Below are 12,087 nucleotides of genomic sequence, written 5' to 3' on the forward strand. Positions count from 1 at the left end.
ATCTTTACAGGAGCTCTTGCCGACAGGCCCACCGCCACCTGCCCTGGCAGAGGGAATCACCCTGGGGCCCAGGGTTGGGGGTGGGCCTGGGTGGGCCTCTTCCAGCTGAGTTCCCACTGTCTGACCTCCCACCCAAAAAACTGCCGCCTTGAATCTGGGCCACACATAAACCAGGCCACCAGAGATGGGAGGGGACAGAGACGGGCCTGGGAGAGAGGACACAGAGACGGGCCTTGGGGAGGAGACCGAGAGGCAGGCCTGGGGGAGGGCGACCCAGAGGAGGGCCTAGGGGAGGTGGAGGCAGGCCTGGGAGGGGGGCCGTGGTCCCAGGCAGTGCAGAGCCCAGGCTGTCCGCCACCACCCTGAGGCGACAGACACACAGAGGGAGGCACCTCCCCCGGGGCCCCGCAGGGGCCTGCGGGCAGTGAGCAGGGGCTCTCCTGAGGCCCCCCGAGGACTCCTGGGATGCTCTTCAGGTCCTTGGGGTTCTCCCGAGGACCCTTCAGAGTGGAGGGGCAGGAAGAGCACTTGATTCAGAGTCAAGAGGGCTGTGACTCGGTCCCATCTCCACCGTGGAGGCCCTCAGGCAAGTCATCTGTGAAGTGGGGATAAGCACACCTCTCTCTCTGTGCTGGTCTCATGGGGTGGCCCAGGCTGACAGGTGAGTTGATGTGGACTGGGCTGTGGGGAGAGAGCATTAGAGGGCGTGTGTGTGTGTGTGTGTGTGTGTGTGTGTGTGTGTGTTGGGAGGGGGAGTCATATGAGAGCACACATTATCAGCTGTGTTTTCGTGAGCACCTGCAGTGTGTCGGGCCCTGTCCCAGGCAGGTTAATGCGTAAAACCCCACTCACCCTCACACCAAGCCTCCAGGCATGTGGTGATGCTATTATCCCAGAAGGAACAGATGGGGAAACTGAGGCTCAAAAAGGTTTCTGTGACCAGCTTAAGGTCACACAGCTGGTGACCAAAACCGGGACTCAAACTGAGGCTGACCCTCAGAGTCGCCTCACTTCCTCCTGGGGGAGGGCAGGCTCGCTGGCGGCCAGCCCAGGGAGGTCAGCCTACGGCCCAAAAAGCCTTCCCAGGGTTCTCAGGACTGAGGTGGCTGCCTCCTTTCCAGTCACTTTTGCCCTTCCAATTAAAAACAAAACCAGAAAAAAGACCTGTTCATTAAAACAGCTGGACATAAATACTCACTGCTATTAACATCTCAGTTTTAAACAGGCATGAGGCCCCACACAGCTGAAACCTCCCTCTCTCCCTGCCCTCGCCCACTCTCACCCTAGGCAGGATGGCAGAGTGGTTAAGGGCCTGGCCCTGAGTTCAAATCCTGACTCTACTAGCTGCAGGCTGGCTGACCTTAGGAGTGTCACTCTCACCGTCCATGCCAGCTGTGAGGCGACGGTGGCTCCTCTGACCCAGAGTAACTGGGCATAAACAGCCAGCACTACACAACCTACCAACAACGGGTCTAAACCAGATTCCCTTAAAGTGGCTCTTGGCAACAGATCGTGTGTGTGTGTGAGTAGGAGACAATAAATGCTTATTATTTGAAGACACTACGTTTTGAGGTAATCTGTTACACAGCAGTACATAACACAAGAGGTGATTCTGGAGATGGGGTGGAAGAGAAGCGAGGGCAGCAGGGAGCTGGTTCTAGAGGGTGCAATTCCCCACGCACCCAGGCCAGGGTGCTGGGGTGCTGGGGGCGCCTCCTCTAGTGGCCACCTGGTCTGTCCAGAGATGCCTCCCTCCCAGCCTCAGCCTTCCCTGTCTGGATGCTTCTCATGACTCTTTACAGACCTCGGAACAGATCTGAAATAATCTATCTAACCCACAGAACCTACGATGTGCCAGTGCAACACTAACGCCTTTCACGTATCGGTTTTCATTAAATTCTCAGAACAGCCCTTTGGAGATGAATATTATTATCCACAGTGCTTAGAATAATGGCTGGCACATAGCAGATATTTGTATTAGTTAGTGTGGATGATGCCGCAATGACAAATAGACTCCCAGGTTTCCAGGGCTTACAGAACAAGAAATGCATTCCTTTCTAACAACTGGGCTTCCCCCGGAGTTGGCAAAAACAGCCCTGGTGGGGCCACAAGCTCAAAGAGGGCAACCAGCCAGCCAACCCTGCTTGCTTAGGTCCCGGCACCCCTTTGACACCAGAGGTGGGCTCACACAGCCATGGAGCCCTTCCACAGTGCGGGAGGAGGGGCGCGGGGCCGCAGTGGGACGCGACCACGTGACCTCCATGGGAGAGGAGCCTGAGGGGGCACAGGCTATATTCTGGCCACCAGACTCAACAATGCTTGGCCAACACATAGCTGTACACCCAGTGTGTGCCAGGCTCCAGGCTGGGCACTGCTGGAAGCAACAAGAAGCATCAGCCTAGCGCCTGTCTGGAGGAGCCCCTACCTGGTGAGGGAGGCAGGCATGTAAGTGAACCTCACGGTGCACAGGCCGCTGAAGCCCAGGCAGGAGTGACCCACACGGGATGAGAGGGCAGGTCTCCTGAAAGGGCAAGGCCTGAGCTGAGTGGTGAGTAATGGACAGGAGTTACTGAGCAAACACTTTGGGGAAGGGCTTTCTGGGCAGAGGCCGCGGACCAGGGGACATGGCGTACATACCCTGCGAATCCTGAATCATTCAGCTGAGCTGCAGGTGAGGGCATGATGGGAGCAGAAGGGGGCAGCAGGAGTCACAGTGGCAGGTGACAGAGGCCTCAACTCAGGACTCTGGGCCATGATGGGGTGTAAGAGGCTGGGTGTGGTTTCTGCATCAATCACTTTGCCTGTGTGTGGAGGGTATATGGCAGGAGACCCGGAAGGGGGCTGGGATTGTCATTGTGGCCAGAGGCCATGAAGGCTGGAGTCAAAAGATGCTTGAGAAGGGGATGCAGGGCAGGGAAGGAGCCCAGCTTCTTAGTATCGGAGCCCCTAGATCCACCCAAGGGCTCCAGGCGCAGGGCTGCCTGCCCACCACCTCCTGTCATTTATCAAACCCAGCCTGGCAAATGGTTCCTGGAGGCCTTAGGGCTGCTGGCTGTGGAACCCCCCTGCCCACCACTGCCTCCCTCCAGGTTACCCACTGCCTTTGCCCCTTGGTATCCAGCATCAGCAGAGGATGGTGACACCCTGGGTCAGCAAAGGTCAGCTGGCTCTGGCCTCAGCCTCCGCAGGCAGGCAGAAGGCCAACACTCCATGCCAGTGCTGGGAAGGCCTGGGGCAGGGCCAGCCAGGAGAATACCATGGGTCTACCTTGCTCTGGAACCTTCTGTGGCTCCCCAGTTGCTTCCAATGGGAAGCACCTGTGCAGGGGGAGGCTGAGAGGCTGAGAAGAGGAGACCCAACTCCACACCAACTCGCTGCAGGACCCCAGGCAAGTAGCTCAAATGTCCTGAGTTGGACTCTGAGAGCCAAGGGCTCTGCTAACTACAGCCTGGGCAGATCGTCCAGGTACCCCTCAGGAATCCAATCCACATCTGGCCAAGTTTCCAGCCCCGCCTGGGCAGGTGCTTTACCTCTCTGAGCCTCAGTTTCCTTATCTCTCAACAGTCCATCCTGTGGCCCACCAGACCCTGATTCAAGCTCCTTGCTCTCTGCAAGTTTTAGCCCCTCACACTGGCAATATGTCCACCACAGGGCCTTTGCATCCCTTAACTCCCTCTTCCTCTCAGGTCTCACCTCTTTGGGGCAGCTCCCCTCGACCCCCCAGACAAGGTCAGGCCTTAGACTTCTCTGCGGGAGCAGCGCCTGTCACTGATGTGAGTTCACATTCATCTGGGAGGTTATGTCATGACTGCTGGCCTGCCGAGAGGAGGACCCTGGGCTCCACAGGACCGGGACAGGGAGCTCAGTCCACTGATAATATGCCCAGCACCTGCTCTGGCCACAGAGCAGGCACTTAGCATGTGTTTGTTGGATGAATACTTAGAAAAAGAGAGGGAAGAAGGAAAGTCCAGAGGGAGAATAATAACCAGCTCCTTAGCATTGAGAGGTTCTGACAACAGACAGACCCTGGTCTGGCCTGAGTGGGGGGCACTGTCACACACACACCCCGCATTCACACAGGGGTGGGAAGAGGCCTGAGCTTTCTGATGAACCAGTTACGTGAGGTGCAGACAGGCAGATGCCTAGACAGGCACAGGTGGACCTGGCTCCATGGCTCCTGAAACCCCCTAGGTTGCACAGAGGCAGTCATTTTCTGTCCTGGACCTCATTGTCCCTGGAAGGCCTCATGTACACGCTCAGTTCTCCAGGAATTTCTCATACCCCAAAGGTGACAGGTCCCCCAAAAGAAGGGTGTGAAATGCTGACACCTCCTCGCCTGCCACCACACCTCAGCTTTAAGGATGGAAGTTGGAGGTTGGTGAGGACACTCAGAAAATTCCCAACAGTGCAGGTGGGGGCTCAGAGATGGTCTGGGGAAACCCAAGCCCCCACTCCTCTCTACTCCTACTGCACAGATGGAGAAACTAAGGCACAGGGAGACCCAGTCACCCAGCTGGCCTGGGCTGCCTTCTCTCCTGCATCTCACCCGGAGACACATGCCTGGATTCATATGCCCACTCTTCCCCCCCCACCGGCTGTACAGCCTCAGTTTCCTCTGATGTCAGATGGGGATGATCACAGCATCCTTGCTCACTCTGGCATGGGCACACACATGGAGAACACAGATGGCAGAGGGCCATGTTCCCCCAGTAGCTCCTCCCAAGTTGCTACAAAGCTGCCTGATCAGCTTCTGAATCCCAAACCCATCCATCACAATACACACTGCCCAGAAAAGGCAGGCAATTGTGCTAGGGTCACACAGCAAGGCCCCAGCACACTGAGACTCAAACTTGGGCCCTGTTCAGCTAAGCCTCCAGCCCCAAGCCTCCCACTCCCCAAGTGGATCTGGCGAAGCCAAGGAGGTGCCAGGGCTTGGCAGCAGCCGGGGGAGGGAGAAAGGCAGGCAGGCAGCTGGGGGTGGTGGGAAGAACCTTTTTTTCCCCTGTCTTTAGCAAACCCGGATCCCCGTTTCCAAGCTGCACTCCAGAGCCCTCACTTGCTGCGTCACTGCACGCAGTCAGCCCACAGTGGGCGGAAGGAAAGGCTCCTTCCCTGTGGTATGGGCTTGCAGGGGTGCTGGAGGGAAGGTGGGAAGCCAGGCAGAGGGTCAGGGGTGAGGACTCCCTGACACCTCCCAGTGGGGAGCGCAGCCCAATTCACCCACAGAGTCACAGGGGGCTGAGCTGGGAGAGCCTTGGAGATCTAACCCCCAGCATCCCAACAAATAGATGGGAAGCCATAAGGTCCAGAGAGGTGCTGGGATTCAGTCTGGGACATACAGCAACAAACCAGTTCACCCATCTTATTCCAATTCCCCCTATCTTGGCAGCTCCAAAGCAAAAGCCTCCTGAACCCACCTCTGCTGCCACCACAGGCTCATCTGTCATTGCAGAAAGCAAAGGACCTGAACCCAGAGGCCTCGTCCCCACCCACAGCCCCAACACTGCAGCTGGGACCCCCACCTGCACAACCACAAGTACCTCATCAAGGTGTGGTTCTGATCCCCTCTTGGGGCCCAAACAGTGCTTGGTACACAGAAGGAGCTCACAAAGTGGTCCTGTGCTGCATTTACACGCCAGGATCTGCATCATCAACGACAGAGCCCTTCCACATCATGTGTTTTCCAAAGATGACCCCTTCATGTATCCAATGTTGCTTTAGCCATTTTCAGAGCAAATTCTGGAGATGGATCACCTGTGTGCGCAGGTCTCCTTACTCAAAAAGGAATACAAATGCCATGTTTGCTTTGCTGCCTCCTCAGGAGTGTGACTGGGCCCTGGGGGCTGCAGTGAGGGGTGGGGACTGCCTCTTCACCAAATGGTCCCAGGAACCAAGCATTTTGGTCTTCCTCTGTTAGGCACCCATGTCACCCCTGGAACCTGAGAGATGGGCTGCCTCCCATCTGTATTAATGAAGAATAAAGGAGCTGCGAGAGGCCCCAGCCCTCCTCTTATTCACAGCCTGCGTTCCGCTGGGGCCACTGGCAGGGCCTGGGAGGTGAGGCAAGTGACCACTGACAACAGGGCCACTCTTGAGGTCGCTCACTCAGATGAGACCAAGCTCTGCCTCCACCTGTCCACCCCTCAAGCCAGGATCTGGGTCTGTCTGCTACATTTGATTCCCACAGCCTAACACCCACCCTTCTGTTGAGCAAATGGGAACTTCAGAATCTCCAGAACTCGGGGCTAAGACCAGACTCTAAACTCTAAGTAACTTAGATTCAAATACTGGCACCACCACAACTCCCAGCTGTGGGCCTTGAACCCCTTGCTACAGCTCTCTGCCCCACCAGTTTCCTCATCTATAAAATGGGGAGAATAATAACAGGGTGTGATGGGGTGAAAGGCGAGTTTGGTGCTCACTAAACAGAGGGCCCAGCCCTGTGCGTGGCTCCTAGGAGATGATCAGTGATACTTGGCTCAGTGAATGCATATTAGCCAATGATACCACTGTTATTATTATTATCATCAACATCAGCAGGGATCCCCAAACCTGGTTTTGCAACCAGCCCTGCTGAAGGGTGTAGCAAAATTCTCCAAACAAAATTTGTTTCCATTCATTTGGGGTTTTTGAAAAGGCCACGTCAGACAGACAGCTCGGTGGGGAGGAGGCGGCAGAGTTGCGAAAGCCAGCACGCAGGATCCAGAGCCCCACTCCTCGGCTCAGGAAATAACGCATGATCAGTGAGCAAGAGGCCCTGTGGCACTGCACCCCCAAGGCCCAGTGGCAGGGGCCTCCTGGGCTGTGGGTTCTGAGTGATGTTAGGCAGCTACCCAATCACTCTGGGCCTCGGTTTCCTTTTCGAAAGACAATATCCCTTCTCATTCCTACCCCTGTGTGGCTGGATGATGGGGAGAGGAAATGTGTCCTGCAAACTACAGAGCACTGCCCAGACTCTACAGGCCTCTGCCCTGGCCTACAGATACCGTGGGGGAGGGGGAGGAGCAGCACAGTCTCCCCCGCCACCACCACAGGCCAAAACAACAGAAAGTCTAGTTGTGTGAGTCCTGAAGGGCACCCCCACAGGAGTATGACAAAGTAGGGGTGGGCTTGCCTTTGGCCCAACACACAGGAAGGCTCCCATCAGTGACAGCCCTTCCCAAAAAGGATGCAAATGAGAGTTTGCATAAGGGGGCATTCCCTCCCAACAGAGCTCACCCCTGCACCCCTCCACCAACAGGGTCGGCTGGTAGAAGAAACTGCCCCCAGCCTCATACCCGCACCCCAGGTGCAAACACACACTGCACTCTACATGCACTGGAGCACACGTGACCGCTCCCCATGTGCCCAAAGAGGCAGAGGCTGAAGGATTCCCTTCCTGGGCTGTCAGGGTGACAGACCCCAGACTGTGGAAAGGCAGAGGGCTACAATCTCCCCTCTGAAATCACCAGGTCCAAGTTTTCACTTTATCAAGGGAGCCGAGAGCGGGGACATGCCTCATCCAAGGGCACACAACAGGGCTCTTAGCACAGACTGAACACTCACTGGGACAGCACACTGCCCACCTCCATGACCGGCCTTCCTGTGGCCTGCCTGGAAGGGCCACCTGTTTCTATAAGGACACATGTCCCAGGCCCACCCCACACTTGCCTGCCCCCTGCCTTCCATGCAGCTCTCTCAGCCAGCAGCACCTGTCCCCACCATCCTCCCTCTGCCCCAACTCCTTGAATCCTCCAAAATCGACTCCAGATCTGGGCACGCCCCTCCAGGAAGCACTTCCCACAGGTCCAGACTGGTGGCCCCTTCCTACAGGAGCCTCTGTCACTGCCAGGGGCCTGGCAGGAGGGCTACACTCCACAGAGCAGAGCCCGATGATTTGACTGGCAGAGGGCTTGGCATCAAATGGGCCTCAGGAAACACTGGTGGCCCAGAGAAGGAATGGAGGATCAGAAAACAGTGATCTAGTGAATGAAATAAGAGAGAAACCAGTAAACAGGTGATGTGGGCAAATGAACCTATGCAGAAACAAATTCCTGACTGAAGGGGAACAGACACCCCCCCAAAGATGCAGGGTCCTGCCCAAACATGGCCCCTTACCCTCCTGCAGGGCCTTTGGCATCCCACAGACACACTGGGATTTTAGAGGCCATAGGCCTGCAACTCCCACAGAACCCAGCCAAATGCCTCTGGCCAAGAACCCACACACACAGTCGCGTTGGCTACTGGGCCTACTGTGTCCTACCACCCCGACTCTGCATGGCCGGACAGACCATGCTCTTCATTCATTCAACCAGAAGAAGTGGCCTGAGGGCTCAGGTGGAGCCAAGACCTGTCCTTGCGTGGAGAACAGCCTGGAGAGGCAGGTGTGACTCCACCCCTCTGCACACCGACCAAACCAGTAGGCATCCAGGAATAAAGAACAGTAACTGGGTTAGTGAAGGCAGAGGTTCACCGGCTGGAAGGTGGTAGTGACAGAGACATAACCCCGACCTGGTGTCAGAGAAGGCTTTCTTCTGTAGCAGTTAAGTAGGCAAACGGGGGTAAGGGAGCTGGATGTTTAGTCCGAGGAACCTGCTAGAACAAAGACCCTAAGGCTGGAGGGAAGAAAGCAGGCCAGGAGGATGGCAGCCAAAGTGGGGAGGGGGTGCTAGATGTGGCTAGAGCACCAGCTAGCTAGTCTGGAGAGGAGGCTGGGCTTCATCCTGGGAACAGTGGGTATTTATTGAGTACCTATTGTGTGATTTTTATTTTTTAATCTGCACTCAAGATGTTACTAATTCACATTTCAGAATGTTTAAATGGAAGTGTTTAAATTCACTGTAGTCAGATAATGCTATTTTTTAATGCTTTTTTGAATGAATGAATTTATCAATCAATCACAGATGTATGGGAAAGAGACTACCTGCTCCCTCTCCCACCGAGTGCCCCAAACTAGTCCTCAGAGCCTCCCCATTATGGAGAAACACTGCACAACAGCCTAATGTACGCGTCCCTGGCACCTCCAGTACACCACTGAGTCTTCCCGGAGCTCCAAAGTACACAACCTCTCTCCAAAAACACCAGTTCAGCCAGGCCGCCTCATGCCCAGGGCACAGCCCTCAAACCTGCAGCTCCAGCTCAGGAATGGCACTAGCCGGATGTTGCCCTGGGTCCCATCTTACTCAGCCATCCGCTGGCTCTACCCCATGCTTTCTCTCTAGCCTGGGCCTTGCACTCCATCCTCAGCACCCAGCACAGACTATCTTCCCCACACAAAACAGGGGCTCCTGGAGAGTGGAGACCACACCAGGCCTCCACATGTCCCCAGTGCCCCAGCACAGGCCTAGCCCGGCCTCTGATGGATGAATGAGGGGAGGGTACCATGGATACCACATACAGGCACACTTGTAAAAGTTAATCTGCTGTCCCTCGGTTTCAGAAGGGCCCAGGAGCCCTGGCACACCCCTGCCACGGCACAGGCACACGCACACTTGCCTTCCCACATGCACAGCCAGTGTCTCCAGGAGCTGCTGGGAACACATGCAGCATCTGCTGCTGACTGGCCATCAACAGCCAGCTCCAGGGCCTGGTGGTGTCTCTCAACACTCCAGCCTCCAGTCAGTCACCCAGCTCTGCGGCCCCACCCAATCCTGCTGCTCACAGAGTCTGGCTCAGGCCCTTAGGCCACCCTGGGGCCAGGCAGCCCACAGTCCCCACTGTGGGACAGAAACCTGGTCTCCTCCACCAGCCACTCTCTGATACGGTCCTGTACAACCTTGTTCACCGCCTCCAGCCTGGTAGAAAATACAGCCCCCTCCCACATATGAAGGCGCACGCAAGAGAGCCAGGACCACAGGGAACTGGGCTGTGAGGGGAGGCGCAATGGGGACAGAGGCAGGCCCGACAGGCCTCCTTGGGGCTAAGGACTGCATCCCCTCCGGCTCTGTCATTTCCACTTTCGGGCAGGTGGGGGTGCAGGAAACCCTCCCCCATTAGTTCTACCCTCCAAGCTTGAGGATCCCCATCCTCAGGGCACCTCCTCCAACCCCCACCCTCACCACCAGCCTTCATCAACCCATAACCCCTTCCCCCATTTCATTTTCGAGCACATCAATAGTCTCTGGCAGTCCCTCTGCAACACAGGCAGCTCGGGGCAAGAGGCAAGAGGGAGAGGAATGAGGGATAGACGATGGAGGGGTGGAGGGGGTCGGAGACCATAGGTTTGGCCGAAAGAGGCCAGTGGCTACCACAGGTCCGAGTAGCACATGTCCCCTCCCAGCAGGCCTGGTACATCTGGACCCAGCTGGCCTCTCGGGCCACCAGGTCCACCTGCCACCGGCTCTGAACGCGAACCCCTTTCACCGCCAGGCGCCGCACGTGGGGTTCTCCCGTAGCCATGTGAGCGCCCCCCAGCCCAGGTGCCCTGGTCAGCCCGGTCCCTCCCGAGTACGCAAACAGGGAGGGGGCTCTATGCAGCGCTGGGGTTAGGTTGCCCCCGCCCCCTCCCCAGATGCCAGGTCCGGGAAGGAGCTCGGGGAAGCGGGGAGCCAGCTGGGCAAGCTCCGGGGCTGCTGAGGCAGGATGGAGGCAGCTGGGTTGAATGGAGGAATGTCCCGACTAGCTCCCGGGGTGCTGGGCTGGGGAGGGGTCTACCTGACCCCCTGGCCTCCCTGTGGATTGAGGGTCGGGCGGAAGGAGGAGCTTCCCAGCTCTGGCAGCCCCTTGACGTGGGGGAGTCCACGGGAAACAGAGCTGGAATGGGGGTCCGGCCCTGGATAAGGGGTTCCGGGCCCCAGCGCTGCCGCCCCTGGGTTTGAGGGTCCGAGAAAACCTAGACTGGGACATCCCACCGAGAGAAGGGGGCTTCCAGCCGCAGAGCCGCCCCCTCGTATTGGGACTCAAAAGACAGAACTGGCAGGGGGAGGGGGCTTTTCTGCGCCAGCGCCGCCCCTCGGTTTAGGGAGGTCTGTCCCCTAGGAGACCCGGATTTGGGGGTCTTGCCGAGGGACGCGGCGCACCGGTCCCGGAAAGGGGGTCGGGCCACCGCGCGCCACCCCCGCGTCCTCACCTGCGCCCAGCGCCTCGGCCGCCTCCGGCCCACTTGGTCGCTGCGCTGCACGGACTCCGCCGCTCGGGTTCGCTCGCAGGTCCGCCCGCCTAGGCCCGGGCCCCGGCCCCGGCCCGCGGGCGCCCCATGCCTCTCCTCTGGCCGGCGCGGCGCCCCAGATGCGGCTGTAGGAGGAGGAGCCGCGCGGCCCCGGCTCCCCGAGAGCAGCGGGGAGGGGGCGGGGGGGCGGGGAGATGCGCGCGGGGGAGGGGGCCGCGCGGCTGCGCTCAAAACCAGGCGCGGATCCGGCCGCCAGCCCAGGGCTACGGGAATTGGGAGGTGCGCCGTTTGCAGCGGCCACCCCCACCCATGCCCCAGCAAGCTGGGGAAGAGGGAGGGTCTCTGCGGCCAGCGACGCTAGGTCGCGAGCCGGAAGGGCGCTTGGAGATCCGCGGTCGAACGCCCAGAGAGTGCAGGCTACTGGCACAAGGTCACACAGCGTGGGCTGCGGTAGTGGGGGAACCTGGAACCCCAGTCTACTGAGTGGGTCATCAAGGACCTTTGTTGCTAGCCTCGTGGAAAAGGAAAACTGAGGCCCACACAGAACGAGTCTGGCTCAGGTCACACCCGGAAGTCAGGAGGCCCCTGGGATTCGAATTAGGGACACCTGCCCCTGGGAATGTGTGCCCCCTCTGGGGACCCGTTTCCTGCAGAACCCTCTCCCATGTGCCTTCTCGCCTATGGCAGGACAGGAGTTAACAACAATCTCTAGATGAACTTGGGCTGAGTACCCAATCCACCTCTCTTGGGGCTCTGTCATCACAGATAAGTCAGACAATAGACTTCCCCTTCTGAGCTCCACTTTCTTCATCTGTAAAAGGGGAACAACACTAGTATAGTATTCCCAACTTGGGTGGAGAAATCAGAGATTATGAATGTAAGATCCTTGCTGGTGCCTGGCATTCAGTAGGTGTCAAATGAATGTGCTCACCCTCCCTGGCTCCTCACATCTGACAAAAATGTCAAGTGACTGCAAACAATCAGAACACTGCTAAAGAGGG

The 12,087-nt window shown here is 57.7% G+C and overlaps 1 protein-coding gene across 9 annotated transcripts in view; it reads right to left on the minus strand.

The window, feature by feature from the left end:
- DLGAP4 (DLG associated protein 4) overlaps window positions 1-11,209 on the minus strand; it is a 185,121-nt gene extending 173,912 nt beyond the window's left edge. For 5 of the 9 annotated variants that reach the window (XM_073236648.1, XM_073236647.1, XM_073236644.1 and 2 more), the window contains exon 1: window positions 11,048-11,205. The gene's annotated coding sequence lies outside the window, so the exon portion shown is untranslated. Of the gene's footprint in view, window positions 1-11,047 lie in introns of all 9 variants that reach the window. The other 4 variants (XM_073236649.1, XM_073236646.1, XM_073236650.1 and 1 more) reach the window with 3 other exon arrangements.
- Between the last annotated feature and the right edge of the window lie 878 nt (window positions 11,210-12,087).

This window comes from Manis javanica, chromosome 5, assembly GCF_040802235.1.
Source record: "Manis javanica isolate MJ-LG chromosome 5, MJ_LKY, whole genome shotgun sequence".
Lineage (NCBI taxonomy): Eukaryota > Metazoa > Chordata > Mammalia > Pholidota > Manidae > Manis > Manis javanica.